This window comes from Armigeres subalbatus, chromosome 2 (genome assembly GCF_024139115.2).
Source record: "Armigeres subalbatus isolate Guangzhou_Male chromosome 2, GZ_Asu_2, whole genome shotgun sequence".
NCBI classification, from domain to species: Eukaryota; Metazoa; Arthropoda; class Insecta; order Diptera; family Culicidae; genus Armigeres; species Armigeres subalbatus.
Window position 1 is genome coordinate 285,157,534 of NC_085140.1, and position 26,129 is coordinate 285,183,662.

Consider the following 26,129-nt stretch of genomic DNA (forward strand, 5'->3'; position numbering starts at 1 on the left):
CAGAGCTTTATGTCACCGGATTATTTATAGCTTCTATAGATAATAAAATTTGAAATAGAAATTATTAATTGAATGCATTTATACAGCCTATTGATATTTATTCATATTAGTTTCACTTGTTGTTGCACAAATGTAATTAGAATGTATTGAAATAATTACCATTGAACATTCAAATATTTTCCATAGTTCAGGTAGTTAGCGGTTCAAGTACGAATGTCTCCGGCGTTTTCTGCCTGCGAGTAATCAGCAGTAAAGGAATCGTTCCATTAAACCATGAAAATACCGTTTCGGATGACGGATCCATATTTTTGCGAGCGTCGTATGTTATCATTAAATAGAAAATCGAGTTGTGCACCAATAAGATTTTTATATAAATAATAGCTTATATAAATAAATAACTTACCTTTTCGTTATCTTATGATCAATATAAAAGATGCAAAATATGTATAGGTAGATAAATCATTCGCTCGCTTCAACAACTCACAAAAATGTTTTGCGAACGCCATGTTACGGCGGTCACAAATGATGAGTAAAACACGTTATAATAATCAGTTTTTTTTTTCAAATGGTACCAATGTACCAATTCAAGTCAATTTCTTGTTGATTCAACGTGGTTCGTGATTGGAAATGAAAATGAAACATGTTCAATTTACGTGAAATTGAACATCAATCAAACGCTTGGAATATTTTTAATGTAGGCAAGAGCACGCAACTCAAGTTCAGTTCAATAAAAGTTAATTACCTATTTTCCGGGTATTGGACCACCCAACTTGGACATTAATTTACTACCTGTGTTCTTTACTACCGGTGGTGACGAAATCGAGGTGGTAGAAGAATTTGTGTACTTGGGCTCACTGGTGACTGCCGAAAATGATACCAGCAGAGAAATCCGGAGACGCATAGTGGCTCGAAATCGTACGTACTTTGGACTCCGCAAGACGCTACGATCGAATAGAGTTCGCCGCCGTACCAAACTGACAATCTACAAAACGCTCATTAGACCGGCAGTCCTCTACGGACACGAGACCTGGACGATGCTCGTGGAGGACCAACGAGCACTTGGAGTTTTCGAAAGGAAAGTGCTGCTATGGTGGGGTGCAGATGGCGGACGGTACGTGGAGGAGGCGAATGAACCACGAGTTGCAGGAGCTGCTGGGAGAACCATCCATCGTTCACACCGTTAAAATTGGACGACTGCGGTGGGCCGGGCACGTAGCCAGAATGTCGGACAGTAATCCGGTGAAAATGGTTCTCGACAACGATCCGACGGGTACAAGAAGGCGAGGTGCGCAGCGGGCAAGGTGGAAGATGACTTGCGGACCCTCCGTAGACTGCGTGGTTGGCGGCGTGTAGCCATGGACCGAGCCGAATGGAGAAGACTCTTATATACCGCACAGGCCACTTCGGCCTTAGTCTGAATAAATAATGTTCTGAAAACGGATATGTGAATATGGACATCATGTGGAAGATTTTGATTTGAAAAATGTATTGGTGGTAACCACTTTCCTTCGATGGGACTCGAATCTACGACACTCAGCACGCTAGACTGGTGCTCGGGCTCATTCAGTAGCCGCTAAGTTGTGAAGACCGACGGAGATCCTTCGTAGCTTAGTTGATTTGAAGCACTAGTCTAGCGTACGTGGAATCGAGTCCATGTCGGGTGGTCCAATACCCAGAAAATAGGCAATTATCTTTGATTGAACTTAATTATTTGTTTATTGTTTTTCATAGAACCAAACTAGGCAAGCAGCACAACTTGCAATTGCCTGAGGTGAGGTCGTCAATCCCTTGAACATATTCCATGTTGCCCCGATAATATAAATAGAATAGAATTAGATCATTCATATTTGGCAAATGTTCAAACATTTTCCTGCACCCACTCTATAGTTACAAGTCTATACAATAAAGTCATTTTATGTTATTTTTTTAAACATGTTCGTTTTTTAACAAACCAAGTCAAAAATCTACGTACATATGCGATATTGAAAGGAAGTGGATTATTTTTATTTTCCCAGAATAAAAGGCTCTCGCGGCTCACACATTGATTGATTGACATCCCAGAAATAATTAGTGCTCCCATCTACTACACTTCAGTCTTCGGCCGAGGCCAATCAAATTAGCGAGAATAGTCCGTTCATTATTACACCGCCCATATTAATCTACAAATAGCTACCCTAATGGAATGGCATCACAATCAATTTGATTCAGCAATATGTCCGACGTCGCTTTAGTAACAAACAGCCAGTAGCTGCAGCATCCTGGAAGCAAACCGACCACCGTAACTTCCCTCACTTCCGCTTGGGCACGATTTTCCGCAACCCGTCCCCATCGCGGAGCCCAACCACACAGAGCAGCAGTACATCACTGCATATTCCCATTTCACCTATTTCTGCGAAGTGCTGAAGTAAAAGTAACCCCATTTTCATCGTTGTCCGATACATTGCACACGTTCTGCCGCAGCTTCCTCGGCGCATCGCTGCTATTGCTGGCCGGCCGACGGTCGACGGATGATGGTCCAGGGCAACAGTTTCCTTTCTACTTTGTTAATATATTAGTTTATGGCTTTAATAGCAAAATAAACGAGGAAAATTGTTTCTGCCGCAAACTGAGTTTTGTGATCGGCGAAGTTGGCTCGCAGGAGATGGGGTAACTGGAAAGGCATCCATACTACTGGGAAAGCATATTCTCCGACGCTTTTCCGAAAAACAAATATGGAGCGCTCGGTGCCAAAATGGTACAAAGTGATGAAATGATTAACAGAAATCAAATTAAATTATAAAATCTGGGAATTGAAAAAAAAAAAACAATTGTACCTTAGATTTAAAATAATATATTCATATTTAAAGTACAATCTTGTAATCCTGTGCTTATGCCACTTAGGCCTTAGTCTTAATAAATTGATGTACGAGATCTTCCTGTCAAAGCTAGTGCTGTCAAACAACCCATGTCCACATAAGCGGGGTCTTGTTACTTGTTTCATTCAGATCTTAGGCATCTGACAATCTATGAAGGCGACCGGTAACCGAACTGAAATATGGGTGGTTATGAAAGTGAGAATCCCTGGTCTGCAACCGACAAACGCCAACCGAAGAAGAGAGCGAAACAACAACGTTCTTCCAACTGGGCCATCAGCTCTATTGCCAGTAAGCGGAAGCTCGTTCTCGCTGAAAACCGGAGGATTCTAGTTTTCCCGTTCGTTACGCTGGGGCTGGCTGCTGTTGTCCGGTCGTCTGTCGGACGATCGGCCTGCCCGGGGGGCAACCTAAGCTGACACTGGCTGAGGCAAAGATGTTCGTAAATAATTTAATTTTCTTTGTTTTTCTTCGTCTCTTTGGGCTCTTTTTCTGCAGTCCAAAGACGCTGACGATTTGAACTTTTGCCCTTCTCTCCGTTTTATATTCCCACGATCAGTATACCGTGCTGGTCGCGCTAGGCTGCTCCTTATCTTGGGACCATCTTGGCCCAAGGAACTTAATGCAGAAGTTTCGCAATTTTCAATGTTTCTTTTCTCTCCTCCCAAAGTTTGCCTCTTAGCATGAAACTTTCAATTCCAGACGATCTGACGGATAACATTTTGTTGATGGCTGTTCGTAGCAGCGCATAAAAGACGAACAAAATCGTTTCACGGGAGTTAATACCGGACAGATTTCAAGTGCAGAGATGATCGAAGTGAATAATTTAGCATCACAAAGTGTAGTTATGCTGGGCTCTTCCACGCAAGCTACTCTTCTTGATAGCTTCATCAAACGTGCTCAGATGCTGATTTGTTTTTAAATTTTTGACCAAAGTTTTGAATGGTAAATGAATTCTCTTTTAAATAATTTTTGCTCAATTTACCCAAGGCAAATTCATTGACCTTAGGTTTCCAATCTAATAAACCAGAAAATCCGCCAAAACTTATTTGCCCTACTAAGTCTGACAGCACAAAACAAACCAGCCTCAGTCTTGAAGGGCGAAGGCATGGCAGCTGACGGTTTTCCCTGGTGCTGACAACTGAAAAGAATCGAAAATTGAGCGTTGGGAGAATCTCTTGATCAAAAATGACAGCGTTTCTGTCTGTTGCACTTTGTTCATTTCAGGATACAAACGGCCCGATCCGACCAAGTTGGTCTACAGACTTTGTCGGAAATGTTTCCGCCTCCGGTGGCGTGATTAGCATTTTGCAGCGGAATCAATATCCGGACGCCGAAATAGGTGGGTATTGATTGGAAAAGTATCTGTCAAGCTGACAAAGTATCTGTCCGGTGGAAACTGTTTTATATTACATCGAGCGGCTATGGAATGGTTTTCAATCTGTTGAACATTTTGCTTTGATCCCAAGTCCGTTCAAAGTAATATGAATCATTGACATAGTTTGAATATATTATTCAAATTTAGTTGTTGCGAAATTTCCCCAGCTCGCTTTTGAATGATCTTTGAATAGAGGAAATTATCAAGAATAACACAATTTTATACATGGATGCCATTCTTTATAAATATTTCACGTTCGATTATGCTTTGATCATTATAACATTCACATACTGCTGGTAATTGCCTATATAGTAACGAGGAGCAAATAACCTTTCAACTATTCGGATTGGTATCTATACGATATCTTCTGAATATGCATAAATTTGAAATTTTCCTCATAACCTATACCATTTCAGAAACACGCTGCATCCCTCTACTCTGGCAAACAACTAATTGGTAAACTTTCTCCATTGGATAGCGCGGTGATAATGTTTCATGCAGCATGTATCTTCCACAAGCTTCCCAAGATGCACAATGAGCAGAACAAGCGAACGCTGCAGTAGTTGGTTGTTGCGAGAAAACTTTCAGCCGCCTTTCATGTTCCCTTCATTGATGGTATGCGATCACATGATTCCGATAGAATTTGGTTTGAAACGAATTTTGACGGAATCTTACGGAACACAATGATGAAGAGAAGCTTATTCTATTCTGTTTCATCAACATTCAAATGAGTTTACTAATGATCACGTCAAGTACGAGACATAGTAAATAAAGATAATTCAATTCAATTTTTTCAAGTACGAGACACTGAGGACGACCATAATTTTCAGAACGAAATACATATCTTTAAAGTTATAATCAAATGGTGGCATTAAATGACATCACTAATACTAGCTCATCAATAAGTAGAAATATTCTAAAAATATTGTTTAAAAATAATTGACTATTTAACAATTTTATAAAAAAATATTTCAATTGTTTGCAAACTTTTATTGCTCATGTCGAATTTCATGTTAATAGCCTCAAAAGCAAGTTCATGTTAATCAATTATCATTTTATCGATAATTGTGTCGAAAAAAGCTTTATTGGTGTATTGACAAACAAAGCTGTGATTTTGCTTATCCGAAAAGTGCTGCTCAAGAAAAAAAAGGTTATATCGCATACCCTCACCCTCTATGTTGGCTTACCAACTGTAGCACCGTTATAACTAAGACTTCTCGGAAGAGCAACGGTGATTTCAACAAGAATTTATGCGAGCCTCAAGTTAAAAGCTGCCGACCACATTAGATAAATTTGTGTGCTTCAGTAGTTGCATGCCTTCAGATAAATTGGCAAATATTACAGGTCGAATTAATTTCACTTTGTTTCTGTGGCATATCTATTCTACTTAGCAGATTACGTTTTTTATCTATAGTCTTGCGATGAAAATGCAAGTTAGGAAATAGATGAAATATTTTATTGCAATAATGAAGGCAAATATATCTTCGTGCCCAGTTATTATCGGTGGTCTACCGGGTCCGGATTCCGAATGCCATAAAATATTATAATATGTCGTAGCCCATATTTGGAACTTTTTGCAAAAGTGGTCCACCGGGACCGGATCCCGGATGCCCTAGGACAGCGGTTCTCAACCTGGGGTACACGTACCAAGCGTAATGGCGGACGTATTGCAATTCCAATAAAAAAATGTTGGTAAAGTTTTATTAGTTATATAAATTTGTATTGGAAGCCTACTTTCAAACGGCTCAGCAACGTCATTCCCGACTAGAAGAGCATAACAAAAACAAACACAATTTTAACATATTGTGATATTTATTACTTACTAGGCCCTTACCTGCCCGATCTCGCTCAGGTTTTATTTTTAATCTGTCAATCATTTAGTTGACTGCAACGTCGCACTCTAGATCGATTTCAGTTCGAGTTTGATTACTTTCTTCAGAACTCATGAAGCTGTTGCAATTGGACAATTTTTCATCCTTTCCCGTCAAACTGATCAGTTCTTTGTATACCTATTTAAACACAGCTAATCCCAAGACGAATCGATTAGTGAAAAAATCTTGCAAATCGCCGTCCGAGCCGATTGGAGTAACCACTTCGCTTAAGCGCCTAGCAGGCAAAAAGTTTCACCTGCATGCGAAGAGGCAAGATTTGTATCCCGGCGAGATTCCTCAAGGTGAGTCCTTCAAAAAAACAACCGAACCGGCGAATCGTACCACCTCACACTCTCCAAACACTAAGGGTATGCGATAACACACTTTTTCCTAACGAAACGAAACGAAATTTAAAATGTCTATGTTGATTCGATTTCTTTCGAGACTTCGAAACGATACGAAATCAAGGTTCACTTAATTCGAAATTTTTCGAAACGAAACGAAATTTTGATTTTTTTTTCCGCGGAATTTTTATTGAATTGGTTTTACATTATGTACGCAATTCTGATTCCACTTTTTCGAAGTCGAATAACGGTTTTGCGACCAAGAGTTATAATAACTGAAGAGGCAATCTATGATAAATCGTCACATTCTCGCCGCATATACCATTGGCAATAAGGCAATACCCCAGCATTTGTGCCGCTTTCAAAGGAATTCATCCTGGAGCGTGTGCTCTCGAATTTGACCAATTTTATATCAGTAAGTATATAAAAATGAAGAAATTGTGGGATTTTTCATATACGGATTCAAATTTCGTTTAAAACCTTAGTTCACTTAAGGTGGTTATACAACAAAGCCACAAATCAGCCATCTTGGAAACCACGTGCTTTTTCTAGTGATTTTTCAAGAGCACGAATTGAGAGAACCAGAACGCCTATGGGGTTGAAACATCCGTAGATCGTTTGCTTACTTTTGGTAAACAATCGACTTTATTTTCAGCATTGTACGAAAATTGTTACGCTAGATTTGAGCTTTTGATAATATGAGTAGAAAAACGTATGGTGAAATTCAAATTCACCACATGGCTTGATTGTATAATCACCTTAAGAATTATGCTGAAGCATACTTCATATTGTCTTGTCAGCTTGGTTTTAAAGTATTGACTGAGTCAAAATTTGAAAAAGAATACTTAGATTTAATTTTTATTTACATCTGCCAGACGTAAATAAAATGGGCCCTCCTTAGCCGTGCGATAAGATGCGCGGCTACAAAGCAAGACCATGCTGAGGGTGGCTGGGTTCTATTCCCGGTGCCGGTCTAGACAATTTTCGGATTGGAAATTGCCTCGACTTCCCTGGGCATAAAAGTATCATCGTGTTAGCCTCATGATATACAAATGCAAAAATGGTACCTTGGCTTAGAAACCTCGCAGTTAATAACTGTGGAAGTGCTTAATGATGAACACTAAGCTGCGGGGCGGCAATGTCCCAGTGTGGGGATGTAATGCCAATGAAGAAGAAGAAGAATCTGCCAGACGTATACGCAGTTATAGAATTGATATTACTAGATCAACATTTGAAAAAGGCGTATCTGCCAAAATTTATTCCTTCTTATTCTTCGTCTACATATATAGCATACATTTGCTCACTAGAAGAATCCTGTGCACCTTTCTAAAATGCACAAAGATTGAATTTCACAGGCCCATACTGCCGCTAACCGCAAGTCGAGCAAATCTGTTTATGGGCGACAAACTGAGCTATTATGTGTGTGTTCTTGGCATATGAGAACAGCTGTTATGGTCAGTATGTGCTGAAAGCAATCATAATTAAAGAATTCTCAGCAATTTTAATGATCTTTCAACCTGATTTTTCTTTTGCAAATTCCATGCGAAGATCTAGAAATGTCTACAAATGTGCAATGTTCCTCACATATTGTGCAAATAGTCAAAGAAAAGCTTATTAGCTTAATTAACTGTACACATCATAGTTGCTAATGATGATTGACCGAGAAGCAGCAAATTTGCACAGCTCATCAATTAAATAATATTCTTGGGATACGAAAAAATTATTCTTATTGTATACTTGCTTCGGAGTTTCCAATTCATGACCAATAACGATGCTGGTCACGTGCTTATAGTCAATTTAGGATTATGAGAGGAAAATTAGTTTAACACTCATTGTTTGAAGAGACCGAGGAATGCTCTGCATCTCCGTGAGCGCCACGGAAAAGGAATCGTTGGTTGAGAAAGTAATTCATGTGAAACCCCTTGGTAAGCGACAAAATATTTATTGTCATCATTCCCTGTTCTTCGTTAGAAGCGAGCAGTTCGTTTTTTTATTGCTCCCATCTCGCGTCAAGTTTTTCCTAGTGTTTTTCTTCGTTTGAAGTTTTTTACACTCGGTTTTTCAACGCGATTTGTGCCCTGTGACTGGGAAGCAGCACACCCTGGCCGAGACCTCCGGTGTGTCTGTTAAAGGCACTTCCGGCTACGACAAACTGCCGGATCGCAAGTCGCATTCCTTGCAAAAGCTGCATCACCAGCAGCAGCAGAAAGTGTGGCAATCGTTTTGCTACAGAAGCCCCCGTCCCCATCGTAGCAGCCAGTACGACGACGAAAGCCTGCCTGCAGAGGAGTCGCCATCGACGCTGGTACGCTACCTACCTACACAAGGCTGTTATTGTCGGTAAATATCTCGCCTCTTGTTTTCGGTCTCTCGCATCTTGTGAATTGGTAGTTGAATTGGCAAGTGGAACTGTGAACTGGTAGTGAATTGGCAAGTGGAACTGTGCCAAAAGTTCATCAGATAAAAGTTATTTTTTTACCGTTATTTTTTTTATCGTTATATTTTTTTTTCGTTATTAATTTTTTTTTTTTCACTATTTTTTTTTCTTCATATTTTGTTTTCTTACTCTTTCGTATATTTTTTTTTCTTTCGTTTTTTTTTCGTTATATTTTTTTTTCGTTATATATATATTTTTTTTCGTTATATTTTTTTTCATCTTTTATTCATTGTCCCGCTAACTTTTTTATTTTTATTTTATTTATCCGCCACTTTTTTTTCTTTTTTTTTCCTCTTTGTTGGAATTGTTGGAATAACCGCAATATTCTGCGTGCTCTTTGTTTCGATATTGGAATCATCTTATTTTTCGTTGCGGTGATCATTCTCCGCAATGGAAACTGATGACAAAGGCGGGGGTGATTCGCAATTCGAAATTTCTGACGATGATTACATTCCATCCCCGGAATACGAGCAATTTAATGAGCGAAATTTTCCACCACAAAGCGAACATAGCACCGAAACCGGCTCAACTCCCGCTGAAACTGTTTTGCACAAACCGGTCATCAACTCAAATTCTCCTGGGACTTTTAACCTGCCTTCTCCTGATCCTATGGATACTAACCAGGCAAGTGGATCAACACCCCTGGCGACCCCCCGCCTAAAAGCGTACCCGCCCGGATCTAAGGGCCCATTTCTGGTTTTCTTTCTGCCCAAAGGTAAACCGCTAAACAAATTGCGAATCGAAAAAGATCTGGCAAAATCGTTTCAGGGCGTTATTGAAGTGAATGCCCCAAGCCGTAATAAGTTACGAGTCACTGTAAGTGATCGTGAACAGGCCAACAGAATTGCTGCCTTCGAGCTCTTTCGATTGGAATATCACGTATACATCGCAAGCAGTGAAGTCGAGATTGCAGGAGTGGTCACCGAGCCGTTTCTAACATGTGCTGACATCAAGACTGGTGCTGGGGGTTTAAAAATCGAGCGGTCCCAACAGTTCAGATTCTTGATGTCAGACAAATGAATTACGTGTCAGAAGATGGCACCAAAAAACCGTCTGATTCGTATCGTGTGGCCTTTTCTGGGTCTACCCTTCCTGACCACCTTGTTCTAGGGAAACTTCGATTACCAGTGCGCCTCTATATGCCGACCGTAATGCACTGTAAAAGTACCAGCAGATTGGTCACACAGAGACCTACTGCTGCAATAAACCACGGTGTAGCAAATGCGGTGAGCAGCATGCCGAGGGTCTCTGCAGTAAACAGCCGAAGTGTACCTGCTTTGGCGAAGCTCCGCATGAACTCACTGCGTGTGCTCGGTATATAGAGAGGAGAAACATCAAATCCGCTCAATAAAACAGCGGTCAAGGCGATCCTATGCAGAAATGCTGAAGACGCTTGCCCCAGCCGCTGTTCCATCAACCCGTTCTATCGCCAGCTCAAATGTCTTCTTCCCTGCCCTTAGATGATCAAGGCTCAGACTCTGGGGACGGTGAAGAATACACTGTCATCGAAACAGGGACAAAAGAAAGCGAGCAAGGTGCAGGCCAAAACACCAGCACGCTTTTCTAGATGTTCCTGTCGTTGAACAGAGTACTCGACCCTCCCCTGGAAAATTAGCAAGTGGTGGGAAACCCCAAAAAGTTTCTCCTATGGGGTTCAAGTTTGCGGCTGGCAATTTCCCGCCACTTCCTGGAACATCTAAAACCCCAGCTGTTCCAGTTTTTTGCCCAGAAAGCTTACATCAGCAACAAAATCATCAGGCGGTTCAACATAACCATGTTGAGGTACCCGATAAAATTACTCTTTCTGGGATTGTGGATTTCATCTTCAATACTCTAGAAATCTCTCCCGCAGTGAGAAACATTATCAACATGATAATCTCACTGGTGAAACCCTTATTGAAGCAATTGATTTCAAAATGGCCTGTTCTTGACTCAATCTTATCCCTCGACGGCTAATTTAACCAACGAGGTCGGGGATAAGATCGTAGTTCTACAGTGGAACTGTAGGAGTATTTTTAAAAACCTGGATCCGTTTAAGTTTTTAGTTCACAGCTCATGCTGTGACGCATTTGCTCTTAGTGAAACATGGCTTTCTCCAGACAAAGTTCTCTCTTTCCACGATTTCAACATTATTCGCCAAGATCGAGGAGATGGATATGGAGGGGTGCTCTTGGGGATCAACAAGCTCCACTCCTTTTACAGAATAGATCTTCCCTCGATGACAGGCACTGAGGTAGTCGCATGTCATGTCACCATACGAGGGAAAAGCTTCAGCATAGCCTCTGTGTATATACCGCCGAATGCTTCTATGCGACGCAGAGATCTTAACGAAATCTGCTCCGCTATGCCTAAGCCACGGTTGATTCTAGGAGACTTTAACTCACACGGTACGGCCTGGGGGGAACTTACCGATGACAACCGTTCTTCGTTGATTTACGACATGTGCGACTACTTCAATATGACATATTTAAATAACGGAGAAGCAACACGTGTGGCACCTTCAGGACTCGAAAGTAGAATTGACCTCTCAATCTGTTCGATTTCACTAACATTGGATTGTACGTGGAAAGTAATTCAAGATCCCCATGGTAGTGATCACTTGCCGATAGAAATCTCAATCACCAATGGATCGTATCAGTCTCGCCAGATTGACGTTGCGTACGACCTCACGAAACACATTGACTGGGAAGATACACCGAGGCGATCATCGTCGGTGAGCATTTGGTCGATATTCTTCCTCCGCTGGAAGAATACCAGTTTCTCTCCGGGCTAATCCTAGACAGCGCAGTTCAATCACAGCGTCGATCTATACCGGGATCTCAAATACGTCGCTGTCCGCCTTCTCCTCTTTGGTGGGATGAAGAGTGTACCAAAGTCTATCGGGAAAAGTCCAACGCGTTCAAGGACTATCGAAAGCGTGGTACTCGAGATAATTACGATCGTTATGCCTCTCTTGAACGTAAGTTTAAGAGTCTCGCGAATGCTAAGAAACGCGGTTATTGGCGCCATTTTGTTGATGGTCTTTCGCGCGAAACGTCAATGAAAACACTTTGGGCCGTCGGGAGAAGAATGCGTAACGCGTCATCGATTAACGAAGATACGGAAAGTTCCCCTCGATGGATCTTCGCTTTCGCCAAAAAGTGTGTCCGGATTCCGTCCCAATTCAACGGTTAGCACGCGAAGCAACATCCGGTCAACACGAGATGGACGCCCCATTTTCGATGGTTGATTTCTCACTTGCTCTCCTTTCATGTAATAATACCGCTCCAGGAATGGATAGAATTAAATTCAACTTGCTTAAAAACCTCCCAGACGTCGCGAAGAGGCGCATGCTGAATTTATTTAATCAATTCGTGGAAAGCAACATTGTTCCGGATGAATGGAGACAAGTGAGGTGATCGCTATCAAAAACCCGATAAACCCGCTTCGGATCATAACTCGTACCGTCCAATCGCGATGTTGTCGTGTATACGGAAGCTGTTAGAGAAGATGATTCTCAATCGGCTCGACAGATGGGTCGAATCAAATGGCTTTCTATCAGATACTCAATTTGGATTCCGCAGAGGCAAGGGAACGAATGACTGTCTTGCGTTGCTTACTACAGAAATCCAACTGGCCTATTCTCAAAAAGAACAAATGGGTTCAGTTTTCTTGGATATTAAGGGGGCTTTTGACTCAGTTTGCGTTGACGTCCTTTCAGACAAACTCCATGAGTGTGGGCTTTCACCAATACTAAATAACTATTTGTACAACTTGTTGTCTGAGAAACATATGAGTTTTTCTCATGGAAACTCAACAACTTCAAGAATTAGTTACATGGGTCTCCCCAGGGCTCATGTTTAAGTCCCTTCTTTACAATTTTTATGTTAAAGACATCGATGGATGTCTTGTGGAAAATTGCTCGTTAAGACAGCTTGCGGATGACGCTGTTGTCTCCTTTACAGGAACAGGGGCGGGCGATCTGCGAGGACCATTGCAAGATACTCTGGACAATTTGTCTACTTGGGCTTTGAAGCTGGGTATCGAATTCTCTCCGGAGAAAACTGAGCTGATTGTCTTTTCTAGGAAGCATACGCCAGCAAAATTAAAGTTTCATCTTAGGGGTAAGAAAATCCCTCAAGGCATTTCACATAAATACTTAGGGGTCTGGTTCGACTCGAAAGGCACCTGGGGAATGCACATTAGACATCTGTATCAGAAATGCCAACAAAGAATCAACTTCATGCGGACAGTTACCGGTTCATGGTGGGGAGCACACCCGGAAGATCTGATAAAGCTATATCGTACAACGATCTTGTCGGTTATCGAATACGGTAGTTTTTGTTTTCAAGCCGCCGCGAAAACTCATATATTGAAGCTCGAACGCATTCAATATCGTTGCCTCCGCATCGCGCTAGGCTGTATGAACTCGACTCATACAATGAGTTTAGAGGTACTCGCGGGAGTACTTCCTTTATCAGATCGCATCGCGGAAATATCGTTCAGATTCCTCATTCGGTGTGAGGTTTTAAATCCATTGGTAATTGAGAATTTTGAGAAGCTAATCGAACGAAACTTCCAATCAAAATTTATGTCACTGTACTACTGGTACATGAGCCTGGAGATTGGCCCTTCTTCGAACGTTCCCCATCATGGTTGCTTCTTAGACTCCTCCAGTTCTTCTGTAGTTTTTGATCTGACCATGAGAGAAGAGATCCATGGAATTCCAGATCCTCTCCGAATGGAGTGTATACCACCAATTTTCACAAGTAAATACAGCCATGTCAGTTGCGTCAAAACTTTTTTTCACCGACGGGTCAAAAATAAATGAATCCACTGGATTTGGTGTCTTCAACGAATTACATAGCGCCGCTCGAAAACTTTAAAATCCTTGTTCCGTATAGGTTGCAGAATTAGCAGCTATACACTACGCATTAGAGCGAATTGCCTCTTTTCCCCCTGATCAATACTTCATTTTCACGGATAGTCTCAGCTCAATAGAGGCTATACGTTCAATGAGGCCGGTACAGCACTCACCGTATTTCCTGAGCGAAATACGATCCATATTGAATGCTCTATCGAATCGCTTTCACACTATCATCTTGGTATGGGTCCCTTCACATTGCTCGTTTCCGTGTAATGAGAAAGCGGACTCACTTGCCAAGGTGGGCGCTATGGAAGGTGATATATACGAGCGTCAAATCACCTTTAACGAATTTTTTTCAATTTCTCGTCAACAGGCCTTGCTCAGTTGGCAACGAAAATGTGATGAAGGAGATTTGGGTAGGTGGTTACATTCCATTCTCCCGCAGGTATCGAAAAAACCTTGGTTCAAGGGGTTGGACCTTAGCCGAGACTTTATTAAGGTAATGTGTCGTCTAATGTCCAACCACTACTCACTAAACGCGCATTCCTATCGAGTAGGGCTCGCAGACAGCAATCGATGCGGTTGTGGGGCAGGCTATCAGGACATCAATCACGTTGTCTGGAACTGCCCCGAATACGGTATTGCCAGGTCCGATTTATATGCATCCCTCCGGGCCCGAGGGAAACCAGAAAATGAGGACATTAGAGATGTGTTGGGAAAGCTTGATATTGACTACATGGCCCTTGTTCACAATTTTTTGAAGCGCATCACATCATTGTTTGATTCCCTCTCCCCCCATTCGTAGGGCCATGTCCACCTTGTATTCTCCCTCCCCGCTCGGTAGAAACGTTTTGCTTGTATCATTGCAGTTTGTCCCTGTTCTGAACCACACCAATCATCATGGGAAGACTGCATCAACGCTACCTACGGACACCAATATAATCCCAAGCCCCAATCCCATCCAATTTTTTTTTTGTATGTACTCCTTAACCTCGACTAAGCCGCGAGTTTTTCGGCTCCCCAAAACTAACATAAGAACATAAGAAGCAAAAGATGAAATTGTAATAAAATTTCAATTGAATTTCGGCTCCGTTATGCCTTCGAGCGCTTGAGCCTTCAAATAAACGCTAATTAAAAAAAAAAAAATATTTATTGTAAACGAACTTATTTTGAAAACAAGAAGACGGAAACTGTGCTTCAAATAAATCCAACGCAAGATCAATGTGCTTCGTTTAATAATCTTCTACAACACGATCGATTCCGCACTAAATAATTTTGTGCTTTTCGATGTAGACATTAGTTTTATCATTTCGCGTTCTCCCACACTGGCGTGATCAGCATCAACACGATCGATTGCACTCTGGTTAAACAAATTTCTGCTACGCGAGGTAGATTTGCTTCACTTCGCGTTCTCCCGGACTAGCTGCCGTCCCATGACCAGCAGCAACACAATCGATTCCGCATTCATATTGCGCAAATAGTAAAAATGTCACAAAATTTAAATCATGGAAACACTGAAGACGTTTTATAGAAGAAAACTACTTATTTATTTGTCGACTAAGAATGGGGTTATGTAGTAAGCGTTAATAGAAAAAAAATTTAACTTAAAGTTTTGAAAACAACTTAACGATTTTCCTCAGCGGCGCAGCCAAAATTTTTTTAAATATAAAGTATGGATTAGTTTAAATTTGTTTCGAAATTCCGCGGAATTCCGTTAAATTTCGTTAGAAGCTAGTTTTTTCTAGCGAAATTTTTTTAATTTTACGAAACGAAACGAAATCAAGAAATCAGATTTCGCTATGCTTAAATTCCGCGAAATTCCACGGAATTTCGTTTCGAACCACCTGAAACGAAATTTTTCGAAATACCGCATATGCTTACCAAACACTATCGTTAGACAGGATGGTCAACGGGGAATCAAAATAACGCATGCAAAAATAAAAAAAAAACTCGCTTATCGCTTTTCTCTCCTCGTTCAACAGTTCGAGCGGGCGGAATAAAAATGTATTTTTGGTTTCAATAGAATCGCTTACGCTACAGGGTTCGGCTCTTCGTAACCGACCCTTCAAAGTTATTGAGTTCAACTCTCGATTGTGGCAAGTCCCTTTTTTATTTATCTAGCCTATGGGAGCGACCCCAGCATTCTAATCCCCCTTGGAACGGTACCGGTGGTACTTTTCAATACAAAAAAAATTGAGATCTCTGACCTGTTCGTGATGCTTCGATGAAGGATATCTGCTGCTCGATGCGATGCTGTCAGTGGTGGGTGTCTCGACTTACGATACGTGCACACCAGGGTAGTTCGTTGGCGGGCCCGCCCCTTCCACTCGCGAGTCCCGCTTCGAGGCCAACAATGGAGTGTGGCCGGCTATTGACGACCGACTGACACCTCGGAAGTAGTGGTCACTTCCGATGGCCCGTAGATGCGCTGGGGGCTGATCACTAACCCGCCGCGAGACCAGCGGACGAGTCTTCGCACCTTCCCAGAGGCCACGTACCTGCGTAACCCTCTACACCTACACGGACGAAACACCTACGCTTGAAGGATATTTGGTCCTTCAAGCGATAACACACATTAAAATTTCGGTCCCATGGACTAGACAATTTGTGTCGAACATTTACCTTGACCTCGAGCAATTTCAATCACCGAATTCCGATTCGTAGGCAAATGCACTTGACCTTTCGTTAATCTACAGACATTGAACATTAAAATAGGAAACACTAACTCTCTTACAAAAACTCACATTTCTAGTGAAAATAAATAGGCGCACTTGAGCCTTTTATCACGTCCTCAGACACTTGGAAAACTTTCGAGAACTATGGGATACAATATAAATTAACATTTAAAATATTGGAAGCTTTTTGCTTTTTACACTACTAACAATATAACTTGGCAAGGCTAGCAACTAGTAAAATTTTTCTTCCACTATCTTCGGGACCTACGTCCGTTCACTATGCCGATCGACTCGAGAAAGAACGATACTCGGACTAAAAATAGATGACCTTTACCTTGGCCATTGCGTAACCGCGAGATTCCCACACATACATCTACTTCAAAATTTAACAAATCATCTTTTTTTCTAGACCATTGGTCATACTGTCCAATTCTGGAGCGGAGTGATGTCATCTGCTTCGCGATCCGTTAAAAATGGATGCTTTAAATTCTCGCCACCCATAGCGCTGCGGTCGATTAAAATTCTCACATTCAAATTTTACCCCTATTTGCAAGTGCTGGACTTTCGGCTCTCTTTTAACCCGATGAGTGGAAAGTACAACCAATATTTTTTTATTTTAAATAATCACCTTCTTGTAACCTTGTTACACGATGTTTGGCGCCATTTTGGAATTCAAGATGGCCTACTTCCGGTTTGATAAAACGACTGGAAACCCTTACAATACCATCGGACGGAAGTTACTCCAGGAATTTGTCCGGAAGACATTCCAGGAATTCCTTCAGAAGTTCCTCCAGAAATACCTTCGGAAGTTCCTTCAGAAATTCCTTCGGAAATATCTCCAGATGTTCCTTCGGAATTTCCTCTAGGAATACCTTCGTAAGTTTTTCCAGGAATTCCTTCGGAAGTTCCTCCAGGAATTCCTTCGGAAGTTCCTCCAGGAATTCCTCCTGAAGTGCCTTCAAGAATTCCTCCTGAAGTTCCTCCAGGAATTCCTCCTGAAGTTCCTTCAGGAATTCCTCCAGGAATTCCTCCTTAAGTTTCTCCAGAAATTCCTCTGGAAGTTCCTCCGGAATTTCCTCCGGAAGATCCTCCATGAATTCCTCCGGAAGTTCCGCCAGGAAATACTTCGGAAATTCGTCAAGGATATTCTCAAGAATTTTCTCCAGGAAAACCGCCGGAAGTTCCTAGAATTCATTCGGAAATTCTTAGAGATTTATCCGGAAATACCTCCAGGAATTCATACGGGAGCATCTCTATACATCCTTCAAGAATTCCTTCGGAAGATTCTCCAGTAGTTCCTTCGGAAATTCCTCCTTCCCCCAAAAAACTAGAAATAAAAAAAGTGCCAAAAAATCAAGCTTCTAATAAATATAAAATTTCCCTTAATTATGTAAAATTTTTATTAACGCAATGAAATTTTTCAAAAACCAAAAGTTATTGGCATTATTTTTATTTTTGTGTGACGTATAGAATAAATGCTGCATAACTGTTCAACTGTCACACGGCTGCACGCCGATTTTTTCTACGGTGGCAACGGCAAAGAAAACCGTCGGCGGCGAAGCACAGGTCTAACCGAAAGTCGGCCGTCTTGATTTCTAAGATGATGCCTTACACCAATTTCCGGCCTCCACTCATCGAACCCATTCCGGCAATATCCAGTTTCTAAATTTTTGTCAATCAAATAAACTGAGCATCTTTTCTCTCATTAGTAAATTCTTCTAAACAGGGTTTTCAGAAATCGCTTTCAATAAGGCAAAGACAAAGGTGCTGTTTGAACGAGATGGCGCCACAACATTTAAAGTAAAATAAATTTCCTTGTATGGACAAATCATCCGTTCTCATTAACTACGCATCGCATCAATATGAAACCTAGGTCAAAAAGCAACAAATAATTTTTAGATTTTTTGTTCCCACGACTTATTTTACAGTTCTAAACAATAAAGGAGATTTCATTGTATCTCCATACTAAATTCTAGCTGTATACTTTCAATTTCTTCAAGACTGTTCTCCACCTCGTGTGTGTGGAAGGAACATTGAAAGCTTACGATATCGAACAGCAGATGTCACTAGTGTATATGCAATATTACGTTGATACAAACACACAGCAACACCACCTGTCGCCTGATAATGGAAATATTGCAATTATACCATCAGGTGTAGTGGCTGTTGTTATTGTCGGGCCGGCACCAAACCGGACCGCGCGATTGAGCACTCGCGCTGCGACGCGAGTCGCGACAATTTGAAATATTTCATTAGTAGTGCGCATCATGCACGCATGGATGTACTATCATGCGCACTAATCAGAAATGAGTTGCGACGTCTGATAACTGCAGATATTTCATTTTATTGAAAACAAATTTTCGATTTTCTACTATACACGGAATAAAATATTTAGGAAGGGCCTCAAGCGGAATTTTTGTTAGAATGCAACTGACGATCTCCTATAGATAACGAATAACGATAAAAGAAAGACAAAAACTTAACTGTTCCGAATCATAGGGTAAGGGAGGTATTTTGGACCACTTTAGGAGATGGCCAAACAATTTTTCGAATAAAAGCTAGATTTTGTAATAATGCTTGATCAATTCCCTATGCAACATGGAGCTACTAGCTAAAAAGTGGTGAATGCTAGGTAGGATTTGTAGGTAAAAATGTTTGTAAATCCCACCGAAGGAACCAAACTATCGTAAATTCTGAAGATATGTTAGATTTAATTTTGGACCACCTGTTTTTATTTTGATCCACCTATTGCACATATTTTGGACCACTCGAATAATTGTGTATTGCTTGCAAAGTTATGTTACTATTAGAATAAATTAGCGACCTCCATCATTTTCGGCGTTTCACCCTTGTTTAGCAATACATTTTTAAAAGCACTCAAAAGTTTAGAACAATATCTACTAGCTAAGGGTACTGAAACTAAAATCAATTGCAGTACCACTCGGAACAGCTTCATCAAAGTAAAACAAACGTGCGGCCCATGGCCGTGATGTATGCACCTGGTCACTCCTACCCTGCCATATTTTTTATGTAGTTTGCCAGATCTGTTCCAGGTCGGTTCTTACTTGCTCCTTGCACATTCTTTTTCCAAACGAAACATAATCGTAGAACACGGAACTCTGTTGCATTGGCAAGCAGCACGGACGGAGAGCTCTTGCACAGTTTAATTCTTGTCATGGAGCTTTCTTAACTATTTTCGTATGGAAATAATGAAAACAGTTACATGTTGGTTTAATAGACATTTTTCTAGTGCTTGCATCAATGAACGGTAATTTATAAATGCGGTATGAACAGTAATTTATGAATTGTTTGATACTAGAGAAATAAATGGCTGGTAAAAACAAAAGTTATTATTATTATTGTTATCATTCAAGAGGCTTTCAGCCCTTGGCTGGCTCACCTCTGGTAGCAAAAAGGCAAAAGTTTAAGAGATCTAGAAACTAAAAAAAAGATATGTCGAAAATATGTTCGGATCAATGAAAAATGAACCTGTTTTGGACATGCCTCAGAATACTGTTTTTAAACTTACAATGTTTTGCTCCAGGTCTGAAACTGCTTCAATTAGGCTCAAATAAATCAACAACATCATTCACATGTTTTAAATCTATGTACAAATAAACTTAAAGCTTTTGAAAATTGAATTCAATTTCACCATGTCGTCTTGGTTTTGGTCTAATCCAGCCAGAATAAGTAAATACATGAAAATATTCTTAATAATGGCTATATTTTATAAGAAACAAATGTAGGAGATACTTAATGGATAGTTTCTTTTTGCAATAAAATTTTAATGTTGCATGTTTTATTTAGTTTTGTGTGATATAAAAGCAAAATTTAGCTAGGTGGTCCAATATATGAGCCCGGTCCAAAATACAGCCGTTACCCTAACAAGCCATGTGCGAAAAAAAACAGAATCGCATAGGTTGCCCCCACAGAGAAGTGGCGATTTTCGATTTGTTCTCGTTCATTTTGTGTTGGGGTCTACACAGCTGTTTAGAACAAGTTGAAATACGTCATCAGAACCAGAACCCCGCGTTTGGAGCTTTCTAAAAGAAATTTATCATGGTGTGTAGCCTCCCGAATCAGTTCTTTATCGTGACAGCTTGCGGAAAAAGTTTCTCACGGTATGCTACATATCGTATATACATATATATATATATATACCATATGTATATATATATATATATATATATATATATATATATATATATATATACAGCGATTCCACGGGAAAAGAATAGAGTTGAAAAAAAAGTTGTCCAATTTTGCTCAAAATCGCTTGGTATGTTCTTCATTGAAAATAATTAGACACGTATTTTTTTAATTTTTTTATTAGGGTGACCATGTTCGATATAGGGTTACCAGAAAAATGGCTATTTTTCGAAATTTTTTATTTTTAAAAAATCATAACTTTTGAACCACTGGATCGATTTGCAATATTTTTTTATGGATAGAAAGCTTATTACTTCTAGTTCTTACTAAAATTTTTGGTTTGGTGTATTGGTGTACTCAAATTTGCTAAAATGGTCAAAATATTCGTTTTTTAAGATTTTTTAAATGTTGGACCACAACGACTATATATTTTTATATTTTTTTATGAAAATTCAAATATTTTTACATAACATATCAAAAAATTAGAAATGTTCATCGAGCCGTTTTTGAGTTACATTTTTTTGAAAATTTCAAGTTTTCTGCCCATACACACATGGAATGAACGTTATTCTCCACTATTTCAAAAGTATGAAAATGTTATTCAAGAGTGTTTGTTTGGTCTCGTTTATTAGAAGAATTTACGAATCGCAATAGTTGAAAATAATTCAATCGGAATAGTCTGGTGTTGTTATTGATGACTTCATTCTCCAAAATCGGCAAAGCAATATGTCGTTTTTCAAAAAGGTTGGTTTTCAGCAATCCATACAATAGGTTACCTGCTTTGTTTATATGTTTTCAATATTTTTGATGCAGGTAATTCATTGTATTTTTTTTTTTATTATGATTCATCTGTCTCCTTTTCCTTGTTCACTCTACCTAAATGATACCCAAAGGGACTATTTAAAGTGGTCTATAAGATAAAGTATATGTCAGTCAAGAAAATCAGTGAAATTGTCCAGTTGCCTTACTGAAGAAACGTTTAATACAATGAAGCACGAATGCTCAAATTGCCATGTTTGGAGTAATTGTTACAGGAAACTTACTCCTAAACTGTATGATTATGCAGCGGAAAGGAGAATAAAATTGGATAAAAGCTGTTCCTACATTTGTAATACCTGCTATTGCCGACTTTATCGCATTATCAAGAAAGGAAACGAGCCAGCAGCTCCAAGTGCAGTTAATATAGAATGTGAAAATCAAGAACTCACCGTTTCTGAACCATCGAAACTTGATGATCTCGCCGTTGCCGGACCATCAGGCACAGAGTGAACAATTTCGCCGCACCAGCAAACATCAATAATGATGGTTTCGAAATAATCGATCCCAATGCCGCTGGATCATCGGAAATTGACGCTGTTCCTAGTGTTGGTAAGTAGAATAATCTCTTCTTTTTGTTCATTCAGACATCATGATTTGCTACGTTATACTAGTTGTACTCGATTATTCAGAAAATTGAAAAAACATCAGTTCCGTACAAGGTTCCGTATAATCTTACCTAATCCGACCTAGTAGCTCAATTTGTAGAGCAGTTGCCTATCATGCAACAAAATAGAATAATCGAATACAATATGTATTACATTATATGAAGAAACATGCTCCTAACTAATAGTTATTTTTCCATCTTGTTTTCAGAATCTTTGTTTTCTTTAGAATCAACGAGTGCTGAATCAATTGGTAGCGCTGGTGCCCAGAAACCCGGAGACGGTCAGGAAATTCTTCAACAAATGAAGGCAAAATTTGATGAAATATCTGACAGAAACGATCGATATAGGATTCTAACTTCCCTTCCCAAATCCTGGACTGCATACAAAATGATGCAAAGAGCACACCGAAGACCAGAGTAAATATGTTGTCTTTGAGCGATGATACTCTAACTGTAGTTAGGGACTTTTATAATAGTGACGAGATAAGCAGAGCATGTCCTGGGAAAAGGGATTTCGTTATTGAAAATATGGCAGGAGAAAAAGTGCATGTACAGCGCAGGTTACTTTTATGTAACCTTCGTGAAATTTATTCAATTTTCAAAGAGCAATATTTTACTTTTAAAATTGGATTTTCAATGTTTTCCAGCAGCCGCCCAAAAAATTGTATTCTGGCTGGTTCAAGTGGAACGCATACTGTCTGCGTATGCATTTATCATCAGAATATTAAATTAATGTTTAAAACCCTTAAGGACAAGAAACTTATTCATAACTATTTAAAAACGTATCATGACTTGTTTTTTAAAATACTTTGTGAAAATCCTACAGAGAAATGTTGGTTGAAAACCTGTGATCATTGCCCGGGTACGCAGACACTAGAGAATGACCTGATGAATTCTCTTGAAAATGTCGATTCCTTAGAATTTAAACAATGGAGGCAAACAGATCGTTGTCATTTAAATTCAATGCGAATGGATGCAGAAGAGTATGTGGAAACATTTTTAGAAAAATTAAGCGAATTATCTCCGCATAATTTTATTGCAGAGCAACAAGGAAACTACTTAAAACAACTTAAAATTAATTTGGAAGCAACTGATTGCATTATAATTGCTGACTTCTCTGTAAATTACTCTTTTGTTATTCAGGACGCTATACAAGGTTTTCATTGGGCAAACGCTCAATGCACAATCCATCCTTTTGCCATATATTATAAAGATGAAGCACAAAATTTAAAGTTTACAAGCTTCATAGCAATCGCAGAATTTACTAAACATAACCATGTTGCCGTTCGGCTGTTTATAACAAATTGTGTGAATTTCATTAAAAAAAAGCTACCTTACCTGAAAAATATCCATTTTTTTTCTGATGGATCAGGCAGTCAATACAAAAATAAGATGACTGCTTTCAATTTGTGCCACATGTACAAAGACTTAATACATCAAAAGATGGAGATTGGATTGTCCCTACCTTTCAGAAACTGCACAGATCGATAGTAATTGAACCAGGATTTTATAATTCCACCAACAAAAAATCCATAGTTAAAGTAATTAGTAACAAAAACTCAGTTGATCCATTAGTGAACGGATATTTTGACCTTAAAGTAAATTGTGGTTCCAGTTTAAGCGTAAACCATGGTTGAGTAAACCCTAGCAATGTTGGTCTCTGCTTTTAAACAATGTGAGGGTGATTTATAGTTCTTACATTTAATGGGGTCAGAATTGGACAAGCCTCCCCTACTTTTGATAGGTACATTACTTCACAAATAAAACTAGATTAGTACACATGGTTATCATGAATTTATTAGGAATAAGTTTGATAACTTCAACAGAATGATTCCCGCAGTTATTTTGAAGTGATGGAAAATTATGCTCATTCCATGTGTGTATGTTCAGAAAACTTGAAATTTTCAAAAAAATGTAACACAAAAACGGCTCGATGAACATTTCTAATTTTTTGATATGTTATGTAAAAATGTTTGAATTTTCATAAAAAATATAAAAATATATAGTCGTTGTGGTCCAACATTTCAAAATCATAAAAACGAATATTTTGACCATTTTAGCAAATTTGAGTACACCAATACACCAAACCAAAAATTTTAGTAAGAACTAGAAGTAATAAGCTTTCTATCCATAAAAAATATTGCAAATCGATCCAGTAATTCAAAAGTTATGATTTTTAAAAATAAAAATTTCGAAAAATAGCGATTTTTCTGGTAACCCTATATCGAACATGGTCACCCTAATAATAAAATAAAAAAACACGGGTCTAATTATTTTCAATGAAGAACATACCAAGCGATTTTGAGCAAAATTGGACAACTTTTTTTTTCAACCCTATTCTTTTCCCGTGGAATCGCTGTATATATATATATATATATATATATATATATATATATATATATATATATATATACAGAGACGGCACAGGGAAGTGGCCTATAAACTTTGAATTGCATTAGAATTTGGGAAAACCATCCATCGAATAAATACCGCGAAAATCGTACGACTGCGGGTAACGTATCCAAAATGTTTCACAATGATAACACAGCGATAATCCTTCGAAGACTGCATGATTCCGAGTTGAAACCTACCACATTGACCATTTCCTTTCCTTAAATAAATGCATAAATGACTGACAGTTTTCAGAGTATGGCATTGTATTCTAAATTTGTTTATTCCATGATGGTCACAACTTTCCAAGGAATCAATTTCAATTCTTAATGAATAAATGGATTGCACTGATTGCATATAGCCATCCCCCTCTTTCGACGATGTCCCGAAAAGCAGCAGAGTATTATATTCCACTGCGTCATACAGAACGAGACTTGGCGAGCAATCCGCAAACAAATCCACAGTGTAGCGGAATCAGGTGTCTGGCTGACTGACTGACTGACTGGCATCGGTTGACTAATGAGTATAAAGTGCCCTCGTGCATGCTGGAATGAAAATCGTGACACATTCCGTCGCTTCGCTTCTGGTAGCTTCTAGTCCCTCCCACCATACTGCAGCAGCAGTTTTAACAACGCTGGCCGGATTCTTTTGACTGCAAAGTGGACCAGCCATCTTCGCAGTCACGATGGCTCGCTCTGCACTTTGCAAGCATAGTGGTTCGTATCCAAACAAAAGCTGAATAAAGCTTAATGAATAAACTGAAAACATTATAGAAGGATATTTTTGGAAAGCTGAATGACAATTGTAATTAAATCATCGGAAGTATACTCTGAATAGTAGTGATTCCATAAAAACATTCATACTCAGAATTCCTGCTCCAAGCTTCGATGAATATGAAACGTTTAGTTTCTTGAAGCAAAATAGGATCCTAAATCCTTCACCTTCTTGAATTGTGTTCGATTGTGTAGAGAAGTCTGATGCCAGTGTCATCTGTTCGGATGTGTTTCTCACATCCGCCACTGTGCAGCGTGACGTCCCAATATGGAAATATGTATGTATATTTAAAACTGATGCTTTTGGCTGTGTAGATAAACTTTACGACACTCATGAATAAATTAGGTGGATTTTCTCGAAACGATAACGGTGAAAAGCGATAAAATAATTCTCGATTCTCAGCACAGTGTTTTTGGTCCACGCTTTGTCATCGAGGTAAAGCTATCAACTTGCTCTCCTGGCTCCTGCCACTTGTTCCACGTCTCACTACGTTCCCACCAGTCCACCGTTTCTAAGGATAAGATTAATGAGCTCTTATAGAACTAAGCGCGCTGTTGATTAATGCCTTCTCGATGGTGGTGGCTGTTGGGCGTAGGAGGGAAAAAGGGAGCCCACGATCATCGAACACACCGCCGCCGTTGCTTGGCGTAATATTTATCCTATCATTTAGCGTGTGAATGACCCCGAATTCGGGACTAAGTGCAGTCGACGCTTTGTTTCACTCGATCCATAAAAGTAATTTCCTCCAAAAAGTCGTTAAAATTTCCACTAACCGTCTGACAGCTGCGACGTTGTAAGCAGGTCATCATTGGTCGTAAAAACTGTTTTGTTTCAATTAGCTTTCCACTTTGTCGTGTTGTTGATATTTTATCGCTCCGTCGCCGATTACGGCGAGACACATTTGGATAGTGACGAATAAATGAATTGAGCGTTTTTGCTATTAGGAATAGGGTTAAATTATTTTTGAACCGAAGTTAGTTGAAAAATGA